Below are 658 nucleotides of genomic sequence, written 5' to 3' on the forward strand. Positions count from 1 at the left end.
AGTACACCAGGGGACAACCGAAGGGTCAACATAGCATTCAGCACAGGCACCTCACAGGTATCCTCTGCACCTCGTAACACCATTATGAGAGGTTGTCAAGATCCCCTGTTATCACACAATATACATAAAAAAGCTTGATCAGCCACTGGCCATTTGTAAGAGACGCTATAAGAATTTGGCCTGCTTAACATAGGATAAATGTAGTAACCATATAAAAAAGGTAAAATGTATTTTTGGAAAATCAGTCGTTAAGTTTATAGACCGCTGCCTTATAAGCGTCTATAGTGTGAAATACGATCTAGTTTTCACTAAACTGTCTCCTCCTCTCTATTCACATACACTATTAATCTGAATATATTCATAAAATCACAATATGAGGGAATATAACGAGTTACGTCGTTTCACTTAAGTTACCCATTAGCACCTAGGCGTTTTCTATGACTTAAATAAGTTTCTAGATTTTCTTTTTTAAATATTCAGGAGAGACTAACTCATAAATATTAGGACCAGTCCAGTATTGTCATAGGTTCGTTTTGTTATATGTGAAGGTCTGAAATGCTTTTATATATCTTCTTTTCGTATTTATTGGCAAAATCACATGACTTTATGTAGTCAATGAGGAATATCAATATTACTTTACTCTGAAGAAGAAGCTAAA

The sequence above is a fragment of the Penaeus monodon genome, chromosome 15 (genome assembly GCF_015228065.2).
Source record: "Penaeus monodon isolate SGIC_2016 chromosome 15, NSTDA_Pmon_1, whole genome shotgun sequence".
NCBI lineage: Eukaryota > Metazoa > Arthropoda > Malacostraca > Decapoda > Penaeidae > Penaeus > Penaeus monodon.